Below are 18,510 nucleotides of genomic sequence, written 5' to 3'. Positions count from 1 at the left end.
TTTAGCTGGTACATAATATTAACAGAAAAATCCAGTTATCATATTTGCATTGTGAGTCCAGCTCGTGCCGAAGAGGGGATGGACAGAAACGTTCCAGTCTCCCTGAGGGTCCACAGAGGCAGCAAACAAAGCTCAGCTCGGGTGAGGCAGCAGAGCAGGGCACCAGGAACACTCTCAGGGAGCAGGTGGCCCAGCAGCCCAGCCTGGTGCAGGGTGACAACTCCTCCTTGGGTTAGTTCTTTGCATCAAGTCGCAGCAGCTTATTTGGAAAGCTCAAGTTCAGACATTGATATGCCCTGATGTGTTGCCAGGCTTTCTATTGCCTCCTACTAATGCAGTGGAGGAAACGATGCTCAATTCAAACCCTCACAGTGAAAGAACTCCTCAGCATCAATTGCCAAATCAAAAATTTGAAAACCAGCAAATGCCAAACATAGTTTTCTTGCTGCTTTTACACTTTCTGTATCTATGCTACTATCTTAATTGTTTTGTAACATCCAGTGTTTCCAAAGACACCTACTTTATTCAACACACATATCAAGTAATTAATTTGCAATTGGGCATTGTATTAGGAAGTGTGAAGAAAGCAAAGTAAAAGATTTGGTAAAGCAAAGAAAGACACTGGTGTTAGAACAGGTGTCCTGATATTAAAATGAACAGTATTTTCTCCATGTCTTTGCCATTTGCAGACTTTTGAAAAAACTAAACCAAAGTATATTAAAATATGAAGAGCCACAAAAAGCTCTGTGTTTCTCTGTGGTTGTACTCAGCTCAGGATCACTAGGAGTGACTGGGAACAGAGCTGACCATTTCCCATTGCAGCACACACCTACACTATGGCAGTTCAGTCTCTGACAGTAGACAGGCACAGATGAGATGAAGCAGCAAAGAGCTGTCAAAGGGAAGGCACTGCCACTATTCCACAGGGACAATGGCAATTCTGAGGGATGAGAACACACTGTAGGACATCTTCCAAACTGATTCCTACACTCCATTGGAATACACTGACAGGCTTTAGGGAACATCATGGCTCATTTCTAGCCTGCACAATTGTTTACCACTGAGTGCTGAGTAGTACTCAGTAGAAAATTTTGTATGCCCCTGGAGCTCATCCCAATGAGAAGCTGAACCTTGGGTAGGGCAGGCACCAAAACCCATGAGCTGGGATCATTCCAAAGCTACAGGAGGTCATCATCACCTGAATTAGTGAAGATAAGACCCTTTAATCCTTGTTTACTCATTTATAAATGTGGATTTTTATTAACACAGTTAATGGTCATACAACTAGGACATCCATGAGTGGGTCCTCAAAGGACACGTGGAACAGACAGGATTTGAAACAGACCAGTGTGGGACAAGGGCAGAGCACACCAGAACAATGAACCGTGGTTGCAGGTAGCACGTCAGTCTCCATTACCTTTCCATATTTGAAGAAAGAGAGAACGTAAGTGAAAAGCATTGGGAGGCAAAAGAAGTAGGTGAAGGAAATGGAACACTGATGAAAAACAGAATAAGGAGAAGATGTAAAAGTGACAGATTTTCCCTGATTTTCCCTCTTTTTTATCAATCAGAAAATTCCTGTGTCACTTTCATGTATAGGTTCTGATTACCTTCCTGTTCCTAATGCTGACTTTGTTCCTGCTTTCCACATCATGAAAAAGCAAAAGCCACAGCACTGCTAGAATATGACATCAAACTGGGCCCAAAATACCATCAAAGACCCACTTAATGGACTCTTGTAGTATCAGAATAAAACCATATCCTTGGCTGGCAAATGAGTGAACCCCCTGGATCATTTGTATAAATGAGTGTTTGTCATTGCCCACAAAATTTCAAAGATAAGTCACTTTTGAAACTTGTAGAACATACAGATTACACTACAAATAGGAAAGGAGACCAAAAAAAAAAAACAAAAACAAAAAAAACCCACAAACCAACAAACAAAACCCCCCAACAAAACAAAACAAAAACCCAAACCAAACAAAACAGCAAACCAAACAAACCTGCGTATCTTGTGTAAATTTACATAACTCCATGCAGACTTCACTTCGTAACTGTATTGACTTGCACTATTTGCAGATCGGCCTGAGAAATTTCTACCTAAAGCTTAGAGATGAAAATCCTCAATCTGCATTTCCTGCATTCCTGAAATTCTGAAATTCACATTCAATTAAGAATTTATGAAAGGAAGGCTTAAAGCCTAAATTGCACCATTAATTCTCTTTTGTGCTAATAGATCATAGCAGATTAGAGAGAAAGGAAACAAGACAAGGAACAAAAGAGATTCTTTCTGTGAAACATAAATTATCTTTGACTATATACTCCTTGGGAGATGGGAAAGGCCATTACTGATTGTCTGTTAAAGTATTATGTGTGGAACAAAGAATAATAGTAAAACCCTGTAGTTTCTCCTAATATTAAATCATCAGTACTATGTAACCTGAACAGCAGCTCAGAGAGAGAACTAGATGCCCAACACCTACTGTAATTTTTGTAACTGTGTTAATTTCCCTTAAAAGGCATATTATTATCTCCCCTGTCCTGGTTGTCAACTAGGCTAGAGTTAATTTCTACTTAGTTGCTGTCACAATGCTATGTTTTAGATTTGGAATGAGAATGGTGTAGATAACACACTGATGTTTTTGGTTTTTTGCTAAGTTTTTTTTATCCTAACTCAAGGACATTTTTTTTTCCTTTTCTCATGGTGTGCCAGTGAGGACAGATGCAAAACAAACTGGGAGGAAGCATAGCTGGGACAGGTGACCCTGACCAAAGTGATGTTCCACACCATGGAGCATCATGCCTAGTATATGAACTAGGGAAATTTACCTGGAAGAGGCTAATCTGTGTTCAGGAAGTGGGGTCTGACATTTGTCAGCCGGTGGTGTGCAACTGTATTTTGCAGCACTTGATTTCTTCCTTTTATTATCATCATTATTATTATTTAACATTATTGTTATATTTTCCTTTATTTTAAGTTATTAAACTGTCCTTATCTCAATATACAGGTTGAACTTTGATTCTCCTCCCAATTCCACTGGGGTGGGGAGGGAAGAAAGGGATTATTGGATGAGCACCTGTGTGATGGTTGATCTCCAGCTGGGCTTAAAACAACAGCATCCCCACAAACCTTCCTCAGTAAGCAGCAAACTGAATGTGCATATATATGTTCTTGTTATCTTAGTAGTCTTGCTGGAGCTGTATGATTACCTTAAAAGTAAACTTTGAAAAGCAGCTCAGCAATGGCTAGGAGGAGAAAGTGGAGAAAGAAGACTGAAAAAGGAGAGATGAATGAGAGACTTGTGAATGCATTTTGGTTCTGTTAATGAAAATGCAACTGAAAATCTACAAAAGATTGCTGAAGAACAAGTAGGATAGGGAACTGATGGTCATCCTTGTGATTAAGGAGGAACTGCTGCTCTTGGTCTGAACCTTTTGCTGCAGAAACTCTACTTGCTGACCAGTAGGAGAAAGGGAACAGCTCTCTCTCGTGTTCCTGAGCAAGGATTTCAGCCTGGCATTGTCAGAAGTGGGAGCCTTGGTGGCAGGGGCAGATGCCACTTTCTGAAGCAAACTGCCCCCACAAGCTTCAGAGCAATGTCAGGAGAAGAGAACAGGTGTCAGGGAAATGCTAAAAAGAGGAGTTTGTCTGCCTGCAAGATGAAACTACGGTTGTGACCAAGGCAACAGCTTGCAGAGCCATGGAGCCCAGCCATCTCCATGTCAGTGTGGAGGTAAAGGCCACATGACACATGTGAGAAATGCCACTCACTTCCAAAATTTTAACACAAAAGAACCTTATCAAAAAATTATTAAAACCTTATCAAAAAATACAACAGAAGACTGAATAGAGGAAATAATACAGCGCCGGGAGCAAAGGATTTTTTCCCACCATGTGGTCATCCACACAATGGATGTTCCTCGTTTTAACCCTTTAGCCCCTCCCAAAGTCTTGTCAATCAACTCCTTCTTTCCTGTCCAGTGGTGGAGATCACTTTCTTACATCTTGATTGGAGGTCAGGTGTTGCCACAGTAATGAGCCAACCCTCCCAAATGCCCCAACTACCCAGGCCATCCCGTGATAACAATTTAAGGGGGAGGTAAAACATAGCTTTAAATCTCTAAAACTTCTCTAAACATAAATATAATATTTGCCTTTTAATTCTGAGAGTCAACCATCGCATTACTCATCTATCACACCACATATATCTATAGTCAGTGCAGTTGTGACACTGTCCAGGTGCCCAAGGTGGACACTAGTAACAAATCCACTACTCCAACACCATCCTTCAGTCCATGCATACACTCACCATTCATTTTAAATTATTACAGCAGAGGTGTTTACACCTAAGCTAGTCAGATGACCTGCTTGTAGTCAAAAGAGCAAAAACAGTACTAATAGCACACAACTTATGTGAGCTATTCTAGTCACCTGTAGTATGGTGAGTCATACTTTGAAAATGCCTCTTCTTCCAGTTGTTTCTAAAGGAAACTCAGTTTTGTGAAATGGTTTTATGTTTGGTGAGATGAATCTCAACTTTTCAGCCCTTCTCCTCTGTCATTCAGTGTAAAGTATGTCAGAGATGTGTGTGAAGGAGTAGTTCTGTAGTTATCCATTTCAGTCACACATTGTATCTCCTCAACTTAATGATATGAGACAGCCCAGTCATTTTGATGATGCTCTTTTGTCTGACTGAAATGGCTAAGGCTTGTTTGCATGTAACTCTGAGCTCTGCAGCTGGAGAAACAGCTTCAGCACACATTATACAGGTGCCTGTACCCATTATGAAAGAAAAGTTTTCAGTCATTTAAGCTATGTGGTTAAAATCGCATCTGAAAAACAATTAATCACTCTGCACAGGCATACCACTCATCTGCTCAGAGCCCAATTAAAGTACACAATGGAAGACTATTAATGAACAATGTCTTAAATGCTAAGCAGAACACTTATGGCTTGGTAAATAGTCACATTTTATTGGGCAATCTTTTTAAATGCACCATTTGAATATAGATAAAAGCAGAGCCGGTTGACTTGCAGATGTTGCTTCATTAATGGATTAATGTGATGTGTAATAGATTATATTGATTGCCATTAAATCAAACTTCAACAGATTAGCTGACATATTTAAGAAACTTACTCATTTTCTATGTAATGATGACAAGATGACTCATCAGTATGACACTTTATAGGCAGAAGTAGCACTTTTGTGCACTGGCAGACAGCTGGCTCCTGTACCACATCTACAGCTTGATTTTACTTTGAGGTTGGCTGGTTGATCCTATTTAGTCTTGTCTAGTGTAACAACAGTGACCAGAGGTGAGGGGAATGTGGTCTTAGAAGCCTCCTCTTTGTGAGCTTTTTTCCACACTGCCCTCAGAGACAGTCACATCTGTCTGGCTTTGGGTATAACCACCTGTACCTCCTTGGAGAAATGTAGCTCAAGGCAAAATTCAAAACAAGATTGTTAAACCCATATTACGGGCATCAGTGCAATACAGCAGGAGGCCCAAGAATTTTTTCTCTTAGGAAGTTGCTGCTGACATACAAGCATGAAAGGTAACTTAAAAAAAATTAGAAGAGATAACCTGTTTTTAAAAAGTTGCTTGCATTATTTTTCCACAGTTTATTTCCCTTTAATGGTTCAGTGTACTTTTTCACCTACTTCCCTTAAAAAGTTTGGTATGTAAGCTAAGAAATGTTATGTGATTTTTCAGTATAATCTTGCATTGTATACTCACTATGGGGACAAATTAGAAAAGTGCATACCACAGGTTTGTTCAAACAATAGATGTCCTTGAAGAAAGTATTTCTCTCTTAAGGGAAATTCACTGATGAGATAAAGCCACATTATAAATAAATATTCATAGTTCCAGCATGTTCCTAGATATAGCCTTATATATTATTTTAAAGGACAAAATCTCTTAGACTCATGGTAGGCATCCTCTGTTATTATCCTGAACATCCATCTCACCACTGCAGCACTGCAAATATTCTTTCTTACTGCACAGCATTAATAAGAGAAAAGTGCCTGTACTATAAAAAAGCTACTTTCATTTTTCACACTAAAGGATCACCAGTGAGGTCCCTTTTATAAGATCTTAGATATAGCCATTTAGACAAAAGATACATTTTGACGGGAGACAAGAGCCTTTTAAACCTTTACATCTAACAGTTTATGCAATAACTTCAAAAGAAGAAACTATATCTTAAGGGAAGCTTGGCATTTCATGTGTGAACTTGCAAAAGAAAGCAGACAATAAAGCTGTGGCAATTTTGTACAGTCATAGCTGTATGAATTAGTTTCATTTTAATGTCAGACTATTTTACACTTGGTCCCTGCACATGTATTTATCCAGCTGTGGTACGAATGTACTTGGGGTTTTATGAATAGTTCATTATTGGGCCCACCTCAGCTCCCACAGGTATATCTGCAGATCCAGTGTAGATGAAGTGGCTCTTTCCAGGTGACATAAAACACACCACTCAGAATTTGTGTATTGTCATGGGGTTAAATCCACACTTATTAACCATTTCCCATCTTCCCTCAAAGTGAATCTGCATCTCATATTTGTCATCCACTTCACAAAGAGGTTTACAGAACATGGAACACTTCTGAAAATCCTGCCCCAGAGGAAAAGATTACATTGTGATATCTGTAATTGAGGATCAGTGGAACTGCAAATATATCAGGCTAGGTTTTTAGCTACTTTTTTTTGTGTGTCCTTGCAGATTCATTAAGAAAAAAACAAACTAGGATCTTCCAAGTTATTTCATTTGTTGAGAAAAATTTAAAAGTGACAATATCATCTCTAAGACTTCCCTTATTCTATGGAGACAGCACTTTCCATCTCATTTGGTTAATACCATCATCAACATGCTTTACGTTCATCAAAGTATTCCAGCGGGCTGGAAACATGCAGTGGATGCTTGGTAAGCCTCGTGTCCTTCCCCCCATGCTTGTTGGGATGTTAAATCTTCATATCCCCAGTGCATCAACCATCAGTTTGGAGGCATATTTTAAAGCTTTTATTCACAGAGGCTTAAATACTGATCAAAAATTGTCTGAAATCATCAAGGTCTCTGCTGGTTCCTCAGCCACTTCAGAAGATGCTCTTGTCAGCATGGTCTGACTCATCAGTCTATTCTCACACTGATGATTTATTAGAAGAAAATAAATGAAAGACCCCATGGATCCAGTAATTCAAGATTTTATAGCCAGTCTGTGTTCAGCCTGTAGCACTCACTCACAGAAACTGGACAGAAAAAACATCCTTCCTTTTTTCTAGGCAAAATTAACTTCTCTGTTATAATTCTACTTCTCTTTTTCAGTCTCCAGGCTGGCATCTGGTGGCTTAGATTACCAGAAGGACCTTGAGGCAGAAGGTCAGCCAGGGGCACTGCTGGAGACTTCAGCAGCACAACACAGCTGCAAAATCCCCTTTGCTGGCAAACCATCAGCTGGCTGGCCCTGAGCAAAGAGTGAGATGTGTGCCAAGGGGCGGCGGTGAAAGGACGGACGGGAGCTGTGCTGGTTATTCTCTCAGCAGCATCTACTTTGCACATCTTTTATGATGAGCTTGGAAGGGTCTTGTGCTTCACTAAGTCACCCTATCCTGTACAGTCTAACAGAAGCTGCTGAGAGCTGAGTGAACCTTACCTACCCTTTCATCTCCACAAGCAGCCTCCAGTGAGTAGCATTTGGAGTCGTGCCCTGGATGAGGCCAGACTCGTTTCTCAAAATATTGTGTTTATCTTACAGTTTGATCAATTTTCCAGGTGGGTGAAATCCACCCAATAACAGTAAAATAAATAAAGTAAAAGAAGTAAAAGAAGTAAAAGAAGTGAAATTGCCTTATAAAATTATTAATTTCTTGGACTGAGCACATTAATAACAAATATGTAGCCAGCATTGCTGTGTACCAGACCTTGGTTGTCAGGGGGGGTTAGCACACACAGCTTTAACAGAAGGACCTGCAGTGCAGAGATGGGATTAGCATCCCAATGTTGAGAGAGGGATCCAAGAGCACGAGGGGCAAAGTAGAACAAGATCCCACAATCCAGACTTGGGATAACTACAGCTGCAACACGTAAGAAAAGATGGTGAGATCTGACTGAACAACTTTGCTATTATCTAGTTTCTAGCATATGTCAATTTCTTTTCCTAAAACAGAAAAATATTCACCAATGGTGGTAAATAGAGATTTTTGAAATAGAAATAGAAAACAAATAGATTTATTAGAGATGGGATGTTTTTCCTCAAATTTCTTGTGCAGAGTTTTGTGGATTACAAACAATAAACAAGGCCCTATGCCTTTATACCACTCAAGCCCTGGAAAGAAAAAGGTAAGACATTACAGAATCATCCATCAAAAATGAAAGCACATAGTAAAGATGTGTTTTCCTGAGAAAAGCGTGTATTTTAAATGAAAATGTGCTTTTGAAAGGGCAATTTATCAATCAAAAACCACTCTAAACTACCTTTGTACTTTTATGCAACTTTCTTCTGAAAGACTATAAACGCTTTATAAAGCCTGGATTAGGTACTTGTGGATACAATGAAGTACACAGAGGAGATGCTGTTGTTTTCTTGCTAATTTTCTGAGTGTCAGGCAATGTTCTGTGCTTATGACAGGATGTTTTTTCTATTTTTTATTCATTATGTTTCCCAGAGAAGAGGTACCACTTTGTATGAGATTTTCTATATCATTCTGCTGTTGATAAAAAATTTGGTATGACTTATGTAGGTTTTTGTTTGCTTGAAGAGCAAGGGTTTAACAGTACATATTGCAGCTCATATGATCCAAATTTGGTTGTAAAGGAATTTTTTTCCAGATATCAGCTGCCAAACCTTACAGATTTCTGCATGCACTCTTCCTCTGTTAGCAGCCATTACAAGAAAGGAGTGACACAAAATATCCAGACACATTGTCATACTGTATGTGAGGACATGGCCTATCAGTGCATATTCTGACAACAGTTATGGGTTAGAAATATATTCTAGGAAAATATTAAACAGCCCTATTACTCTATGTCTCCTGGCTGATGTAAAATCAGACATGGGCTATGGATCTTTCTATTACACCAGCTGTTTATGTCAAGCTTGGGGCGGTCACAGCAATTAGTGTGAGTAATATGCATCATCTTTCCAACTCACTTACCATCGACTCTGGCAAGCTCTCACACAAACGACATGAAAGACACAGTCTGCCTGGTCTCCCAGGCTATAAAAGCCTGGTCTTCCTGTTTAACCCAAATGAATCAGAAGTTCACAGGAAATTTCTTCAATTCTATTCTATAGAAAGCAGTTTTGCTATCACAGAACAGCCTTTGGAAGGAACATTTAAAGGTCATCTAGTCCAACTACTCTGCCATGGACATCTTCAATTTAATCAGCTCAGAGCCTCATCCAACCTGACCTTGAATGTTTTCAGAATTGGGACATCTGTCATCTCTCTAGGCAACTTGTTACCAGTTTGTAAAAAGTTATATCCTTTATGTAGTGCAAATAGACCATTCTTCAGTTTAAAACAACTACCCCTTGTCCTATTGCAATAGCTCGTGTTTAAATGCCCACATCCTTCTTATAAGACCCCTTTAAATACTAAAAGGCCACAGGGAAGAATTTTGGTAGGTTCTCCAGGCTGAACAATCCCATCTCTCTCAGTCTTTTCGCACAGGAAAAGTTCTCATGGGACCCACTCCCCTGGACCCCCTCCGACAGCTCTGTGTCATTCTTGTGTTGAGGACCCCAGAGATGGGTGCAGCATCACAGGTGGGGTCTCCTGAGGGAGGGTGGAGAAGGAGAATCACTTCCCTTGCCCTGCTGCCCACAGCGCTTTGGATGAAGCCCAGGATTCTGTTGCCTTTCTGGGCTGCAAGTTCACATTGTTGGCTCATGTCCAGCCTCTGATCCCGCAGCACCCCCAAGGCCTGCCCAGCCCCAAGGGCTGCTCTTGGTCTGTTCCTCCCCAGCCTGTATTGATACCAAGGGTGCCGTGCCTCAACCCAGGCACAGAGGACCTTGCTGTTGGCCTTGCTGAACATCATGAAGTTCACATGGACCCACTTGATACATGAGAAACAAGGCAAAGATGGATAGAGAAACACTACAAGAAGATCTAATCAGAGAATGGTTTAATATCAAATGTAAAATAACAAGTAAAAAAATTTTGGAGCATAGGCTGGTCACCTGTCTAGCTATTCTCCTGAGGTCATTTTTTCTGAAGCCATCACAGTGAATTTGGGTTGTTTTTTTTTTGGCAGGGCATAATTCTTTTGCAGGAAGAATTGGAAAAACAAAGATAAGCATTAAGCACAGTAGGTGGTCTAAGACTAAGAAAGCAATGGACCCCCTTAATGAATCAGGAAAAACAAAGATAAGCATTAAGCACAGTAAGTGATCTAAGACTAAGAAAGCAATGGACCCCCTTAATGAATCAATATTTCTTTGTTTAAAGAAAAATTCAATTCAGCCATATTCTGTATGTCAAGGAATATTCTGCCTGACTTACACAGAAGAGCTCCTGTGTACTGCTATAAACAGAAAGATAAACATATCATCTTCTCAAAGGCACAGTGAACAGCTGTGTATTGAGAATATCCATTAAATAGATATCTAAAACAGAATTAATTTTTGTTCATTATAAATTCATAATAGGCAAGTCTGTACATTTCATGCTGACTCTAGTTTTATGCTGTCAGATCTTTTTAAATATGCTACATTGCCTCAGCACTTCATTTTACTGCAGACTGATTGTGTTTCTCGGATGGTTCTATAATTCCTCAAAAAATCATCCCATGGCAACAAAACAAATAGGTTTTATGGAGTTATTTTTTCTCCAAAGTAAGTTAAAAAAAATCTTTTGAAGGCAGCTAGCTTTTGAAAGATTTTGTGTGTGTTTCTTTCCCACTGGTTCATTCTACCTTTCCAGGAAGGAAAAAAAACATCAAAAATTTTCTTCTCAGCATAGACCAATCAGCCAAAAGGCTTTGCCCTTAAAGTACAGAACTATTCACATCATGAACATGGTTTTAATACACAAAGTCTTGAATTTGTGAAGATTTCCATGTATCACTTTAGAGAGCTCCAATAGCATTATTTTAATACTGGTTTGTTTTGAGTTTTAGAGTCCCTTTTGACTGCCTACATTTCCTGTGCAGGACCTTCAGGGATATTCCTGTTCACACATTAGGACGAACATTTCAGCCTTGAAATGTCCTCTGGGGTGATTCAACGAACATGTTTAAGAGTATCCTGTGCTTGAAAAATGTTGCAGAAGCCATTAAATAGTCCAAACTGCAGTACAGCATATCCCATACCTGCTCCTTTCCCAGTGGACTTGTTCACTCATGTTTGGCACATCTCTTCAGAAAAATTATCTGTTTATCTGGGACACCTCACAATGCAAGTGTCCCGGTTATCTTGTCCGATGTCTGTCCTGGGCAACAGCCACTATTTCTGGTCCTCACTGGGAAACAATTATGTATCTTCAGTGTCACCTTGTCTCCTGCTGTATCCCAGGGAAGGACATTAGCTCCTGAACTCACACCACCTGTATGAGGTGAGGGATCCTAATTCTCCCTTCATCATTTTCTTCCCCTGCTCTTAAAAGGTTCTCTTAGACCCTCTGGCATGACCAAGTCCACGTGAGTTGCCTTACACAAAGCTGCAGGGTGGTCATCAGAGGATGTGGGTTACACAGCTGTCAGGCTGGAATGAAAACACCTGCAGCTGCTCCAGGCACATCTAAGGATGCCATGCCACAGGTACACCCCCGTGCCCAGCAGAGCAGAGGCCTCACCCCTGCAGTTACTGCAGGATTACAGCAGGATGTTCTTCTGCACTTAGGAGGCTTCACAGAGTCAGTCTTTGGGGAAACCTTAGGCTGGTGTGGACATAGGCCCTTGGAGACTGCTCCATACCCCCTGCAATAAGGAGAAGACTGCAACTATGTTTGCAGGACCAGAGGCAGTGGCATGGTGTTTATGGCTCAGGTCCTAGTGAAAGGAATGGAGCTCCTCCCTGCACTGAGACACCTGCTGGTGTGCACACCCTCCTGGGAGCACAGCACACAAGACCTTGCAGATCTGCCCAGTTCCCATGTCCAGATCCCTGGTCCCAAGCCCAGCTGCAGCTAGGATGTAGAGTTAGAGGATGTAGTAAGGGGGTTAGAGCAGTAAGATCAAACCTCAACTCAATGTGAACAGTTTTATAGTTCAGTCACTCAGTCAGCTCTTCCTATTGTTTTTGGTTTTTTTTCCCTTGCATGGACATTGCAGGTATGAGTCTAAAGTTTTCTATAGAAAAATTCAGTTTGGAAATAACTGCAGGGAGATTTTGGCAGGCATAAATACACACAGCTTTGCTAACAATTTTTCTTCTGAGCCCCATTGTGGAAAACAAAAGATAATTAAAGGTAGTTAGAGGCTGAAAAATACTGTTTCAGAAAGCAATGTGTAATGACGGCTCAGACGGCTCAGTGATTGAACTGCCTTGGTAAAGATACAGTCTGCCCTCAGGCCTCAATCTTCTGGGCTGAACATATTTGTCAACTGCCTACCAGCACTTTCTAGGTGGCATTTGGCACTACTCAGAATTGGGTATTGGAGCCATGTTTGTGGCAATGATACATTGCATTTATGAAGTTAAATTACTCTTCCAGTGAACTTACAATGATATTGTACTGCACATACATATTTCCCTGACTTCAGCGTATTAACAATCCTCTGTGTACGTTGCTGTGCTGGATAGGCTTGTTTGATCATAGAAATTGATTTTCAAAGGTATTTTAGTTTACATATGGGAAGCAGAATCTGGGTTCACAAAGTCTAAAATTCCATGCATTTGAAAAGAGAGGGAGAGAGGACTGTATTTCTGAACATTTTCTGCTGTCTGGACCATCAATGAATGACACCAAAATGCTTTGGGAAGTGCTTTATTTTCAACCTTCTGAACTTTTATATTGCCCAGGTAGCCTTCCACCAATCTCATAAACTGGACTTGGGAATCTTGTGTAAGACATCTTAGTTAATTTCCTTAGATTCAACCAATGCCCAAAATAGTCTAAGTATTTTTCATGAGATTCCTATAGACCTCCATATTTTAATAATCATTAATAATTTTAATAATCCCCTTTGGTGGTGGAGAAAGTTGCCATGATGCTTGGATAAATCTGTATAATCAGATCTTTATCATCTTTCAGTGGGGAGATTTTTTCAGTCTTGCAGAAGGTGTGTGTGGTGAAACAAAGAAGTCTGTCTCCAGAATATACAAGACAGCTCCCCATGAAAGATGAGTAGCAGGAAAACATGAAGGAGGCAATGGAGATCCATAAAGCACTTTCTAGAATAATTACTAGTAATTCTTGATTACACTGCTGGGAATTTCAAGGTGAAGTGAAGGGTCTCTGTTGCAAAACTGAAGAAGCAAGGGAGAGCAAGCAGATTTATGCACTTTTAGTCAGCTAAATTAGTTAAAGGAAATAAAGTCAAATGTGGATTTTTTTTCTCTCCATTTATTTTTAGTATTGAATAGAAATCAAACTGGCAGTTACTTCTTAGTATTCTGCTTCTTTCTTTTTGTCTGCTGCAAGTTTTGTAAACTATATTGAACAGGGTGAATAAATGTGGTGACCATCAAGTCAGCAGCACTCCCTTTTTTCCACCTTATATTCTCTTTGAATGGGTTTTTCTCCAGACTGTCCCTTCATCTTAAAGGGAGAGCACACACATGAGTAAGAGTAAGGAATGTAATAAAGGCACCTTAATGTGGCCAATGATCAGTATTCAAGACTATCAAACATGGTCTCCAAAAATGTCAATGAAATGTAAACACATCAATAAAAGAGAAAGTTCCCATCTGCCTGTCCTCCAGACCCCTGAATCTGCAAAAGGAAGAAGGTGGTTACTGCAGCTGTGAGGATTTCGCAAAGAGATTCTTCCTTCCCATCTGACTTTATGTGCTTGTTTATTTAAGTCAAACTTCTTTCAAATATTCCACAGCATCAGGGAAGAGAGGTAGGGTGGGAACAATAAATGAAACCTTCATCTTGAGCAAGTTTGAATAGTACCTGTGTAGCTTAAGGAAGGGAAATCAGGGTGAGAATGCACTTTACAATGAAGCCTGTCCAGGTGCTGGCATCTGAAGTGACTCACCTGTTTATCCCACTTCTATACACAGATGCAATAAGCTGTAAGATACAGCCCATTGTGTCAGGAGAATATTGTCAGATTCCTGACTTAAATATATGTGGCTTCAGTTCTGCATAGCTCTGAGAAAGATCCATTCCCCTCTCTACATGTAGGAAATAAAAGTGGGTGAAAATTACATGCCAGCATGGTATTGGGAGGACATATAAAAGGAAAATAATCTAATAGAAAGTGAATAATACAAAGACTCTTACTTTAGAGTGCACTTTATTAAATTCACTGGTGAGAGACCAAACTCCCCTCTCTCTCTGGTTTATGATTTATTGCACTCTTACTCCTGATCCAATAATATCTATCAGCCTGGGTCAGATTCTGACTTCAGCAATTCAGGTGAAAATTTAAAGCCATCTGAAGTACTTCTGCAAATAGTAATGGATTTCTTGTGGATGTATAGGGCTGTAAATTGAATACAGCTCTGGTCAATATCCATACCTGACATCCAGCTGTTCTAGGATCTCAGACTACAAGTTCTGGTCTAAAAGCCATCCTGTTTCATTATTAATATTGTTTTAATTGTGTTAGGACCCAAAATATTCTGGATATTTTTCAGACCAGCAGCAGACATAGTGCTTTTCCTGCAGGATGTACAGTGTAAAGTAAAAATGACAAAGTGTGATGGAGACAGAACACATAATCCAAGGGATGTATTAAGGAGAGTTTTATCAGAAATATATTGTCCTATTTAAATTATCATTTTTAAGCTTTTTTTCCTAAGGAACTGGAGCAAGGTGATTATTCATTGACTTGGCGGTCAGTTATGCAGGGAAATTGTTGAGAGTTCTTTTGTCTTAATTCTTACCTTGCTTGGCATGAGGGACTCCAGTCAGGCAGTGTATCCTCTACATTTTCACTAGAGTCTTTAAAGGGTTGAGTTCATGTTGCAGTTGTTCATGTTGATATTACTTAATTAAAAAGTCAAGCAACAATGAGACATGCACTCACAGGAAAGCAGGCTTCATTAATTCTGAAATTGATGTTCATAAACAAATTGATCTTCCCTCTCTGGTTTTCTTTCCGTGGATCAGTTCTCCCTGACCATCCCTTCTGACCATCCACACCAATGAATCATCTTTACACTCCAGGTAAATGAGCTTTACATCCTCCCTCCTGAATCTAACAGACTGGAACCTTAGTTTCAAAACCACTTTTGTATCTGGTTAGTTAAAAATAAGAGTTTGAGCACTGTAATAAAAAACCTTTTCTCAGCAGCTCCCCCTTGCAATCTTGACTGCTTTTGATGCAGAACAGACATGCACTGGGGCAGTTTGATCTCTCATTTTGCAGAATGAAAGTTTTTCCTTGCCCTAGCATTATAAATAGCTCTCCCATTTATTGTGCAAATTTCCTTGTGATAGGCAGGCTTTAAAGATCAGGACATGCAATTGCTGGACTTCACTCCAAATATCCTGAGAACTGGCAGGGTCCACCAAGCTGGACAGTTCTGTGCCAAAGAAAGGGACTTTCTTGGCTATATGTCATTACTATTTTACAGCAAGTTTTGCTGCAGCCAAAGATGTGACCTCAGCATAACTTAAGCATAATCATGTCTAGCTCATAATAGAAAAGTTGGCAGTGCAGTGAGGACTTCTGCAATTTGTGGATTAGTGTAGGCCATAAGTCAACTTGGGACTGAAGGAAAGTATTTGGAAAGGTAATATCAATATTTGACTGCATTTGGTAAAGCCAGCCTGGGTGTTTACAAAACCATCCATCATGTGTTTCACTGCAACATAGACACATTTTTGTGTCCCTGAGGAGGAAAGTGCTCAAGGAGTCTCCACACAGTAAAGTACATTTGAATAATTCTGTTCTGATGTTGAGTAAATACTTCTAGCAGAAGCAGTTCCAGCATATATCCCTTCATGCAACGAGAACATGCATTTCCAGATCTCAGCCATTAAGATTTGAGGGGATTTTTTGGCCAGAATACGCACCAGGCTAGATTAAAGTTGAATAGTGTTTTTGATCCTTTCTCAAGCAGCACTTTGCATATCTGTGTTCCACTCCCAATATGTCAGATGGTTTTCCAATGTTAAAATTTTCTTGGAATGGCAGCCATCCATAAACTACATCTCTCTGTAGAATACAGTTTTTAATTGGTTAATATTTCATTCAAGTCTACTTAAAGTAATAGTTCCCAATTGTATAGAAAAGGAAGGTTCAGTATAAGGTGCTGAGGAGAAAGTCTACCCTAGATGGCATTAAAATGCTTAACTTATATTCTGTTTTTCTACTGCTCCAGACTGACTCATTGCTGTCCCCTGCTTTGTTCATGTTTGTACATGTCTGAGTGACTTTCACTGCTGTCTGCTTCACTTTCAGCCACATACTAGTTCCTGGTCTTTCCCACCTGACTTTCCTATTTTATATACATTTGGGAAACAAAGGCACATCTGGTTTGGTTTATAAAGTGCTCTGTCATTCAAGGTTTTCCTTCATGCTCCTTGGAACCTGGCTATTTCTAGCCATGTTGAGTGGAATGCAGGGATCATGTCACCTGGAAATAATGAGAAGATAGTAGAGTTATCACAATACTGTTGAAGGCAAAAGTGCAGTAATTGGGAGTATAGCCTTTCTTCTTGGTTTCTCTGAGGAAACCACCTTGCTTTCTCCTGGCACTTCAAGCACTGGAATACACTACAGGGATGGAAGGGGAATCCTGAATCCTTGAGCTAATGTCTGAACAGTGCTCTTAAGGTAGCTTTCTTCCTCACACTGCCTTAAATGCATAATTAAGGTTCAGAGCAGAGCAAGAGCTTGCACTGGTCGACTTTGCAAGTAAGTTTGGGAGTTGAGAGAGAGGTGCTGAGGCATGGACTAAAGCAAGGTCACACCAGCTCTAGCAGAGCTTTATTTGTTCTCAAGACCTACTGAGCAATTCCATAGAGATGTTTAATTGAGGCCCTCCAGATAAGAGGTTTTACTAAAAAGAAGAGTAGGTGGAATGAAAATTTTGCAAGAAGAAACAGATTTATTGTGGCTGTCTTATATTTGTGGGCTGTTTGAAGAAGATGGGAATGTGCAGGAGGTGGCTGGTATGATGAGCAAAGGGTGCCAGCATAGGAGAATTCAGGTGCTCTCAGACCATCTCTACCCAAGAACCACATCTAAAAATTGTAAGCATTAATAATTACTTTCTACCTGTGGTAAGTTAAAGTTAGCTGAATTACAGTTGCCTCTCTAGCCATTTTCCCACTCACACTTCTCACAAAACAGAGGTAGAAAATACAATAAAAAAGCAAACAAGTCATAGGTTGAGGTAAGGACAAGGATATCACTTACCAGTTGCTATCATGGGCAAACAGACTTGATTTGGGGAAATTAATTTATTGCTAAGAGGGTAGGACAGAAAGAGATAAAACTAAGGAAATCCAAAACTAGAAACACTTTTCTCACCCCTCCAATTCTTCCCAGCCTCAAATTCATGGCTGAGTCTTTTCTCTCCTCCCTTTAGCAGACCACAAGAATCAGTAATTGTGGTTATGGTCAGTACAGAACACTTTGTGTACACCAGTCTTTCCTTCTCACACTGTTCCTTTGCTCCCACATGGATCCCTCCCACAGGATCCCATTCTTCAGGATACCAGCTTTCTCCTGTGTCCTGGGTCCTTCCCACATGATGCAGTTCTCAAAGAACTACCCCAGCATGGGTCCTTTTCAACAGGGTGGAGTCCTTCAGGAGCTGCCCCTGGTCCTTTCTTCAAGGTATCTCCACGTGCTCTGCCATGAGGTCCTGCACAGCCACTGATGAGCTCTGCTTTGGGCAGTGACAAGTCTGTCTCAGAGCTGTCTGGAACTGGCACTGTGGGACATGGAGCAGTTCCTGGTGTCATTTCACTGAAACCACCTCTGCAGGCCACCCACAACAAAAACATTTTCAACGCAAAAGGACACAAAAGGATTTCTTGTCACTCTGAAATAATTTAATGGGTTTAATCTCTAATTGTGATGGTTCAAATGCTTTCAGCAGCTAAAGAAAGAGGATTCTGCTGCACTGTCCTTACAAGAGGGCAAGTCAAAGAGGAAAAGCTCAGCCTGCTGCAGGCTGGTGAGAAGAGGTAGAGAGGGTGTTAGGCCTTGACTCAAAAAGACGCTTCCGTGATGGGACTGGAGTGTTGGCTGACAGGCAGCTTGAAGAGGGCCAGGGTCCATGCTGAAAGCAGGTAAGTAACTCCATTTGTCACAGGAGACAAAGCAGCAAACCCCTTTCACCTTTGGCACCTGAGAGAAAATCTCTGAGTGATCTGCCAGGAGCCTGGAGGTGGTTCCAGTCACTGCTGCCATGTGTACATCCTCTTCAC

This window comes from Agelaius phoeniceus, chromosome 2 (genome assembly GCF_051311805.1).
Source record: "Agelaius phoeniceus isolate bAgePho1 chromosome 2, bAgePho1.hap1, whole genome shotgun sequence".
In the NCBI taxonomy this organism is placed as follows: Eukaryota; Metazoa; Chordata; class Aves; order Passeriformes; family Icteridae; genus Agelaius; species Agelaius phoeniceus.
The sequence above is the reverse complement of the archived record's forward strand: the minus strand, read 5'-3'. Positions refer to the sequence as shown.